Below are 480 nucleotides of genomic sequence, written 5' to 3'. Positions count from 1 at the left end.
TTGGAAGACGGAGCTCTGTTAATTCTTACTGAAGGGATTCTGTGTCAGAACCCAGCTTCTTTGTGTGTGTGTGTGTGTGTGTGTGTGTGTGTGTGTGTGTGTGTGATCATTTATAGGCACACAGTAGCTTTTCAAACGTAATCTTATGTCAATCACTACTCTTAACCATTATAGTTTCCCCCTGAAGTCCCTAGAGAAAGAATGCATTCTGGGGCTGTAAAGATGGCTCTACAGTTAAGAACACATACTACTATTGCAGAGGATCGGACTTTGCTTCTTAGACCCACATCCAGTGGCTCATAACCACCCGTTATTCCTGCTCCAGCGAATTCTTCTGAAGTTTTTCTAACACCTGCATACACATGCACCATGAACACATACACACAAGTCAGAATAAAATAAATCTTTAAAAGTAAGTGTCTTCTGATGCTGTTAAATATGGTCATCTGTACCGAATTTAACTTGGATGACAATTTCAGT

The sequence above is a fragment of the Mus musculus genome, chromosome 1 (assembly GCF_000001635.26).
Source record: "Mus musculus strain C57BL/6J chromosome 1, GRCm38.p6 C57BL/6J".
NCBI classification, from domain to species: Eukaryota; Metazoa; Chordata; class Mammalia; order Rodentia; family Muridae; genus Mus; species Mus musculus.
The sequence above is the reverse complement of the archived record's forward strand: the minus strand, read 5'-3'. Positions refer to the sequence as shown.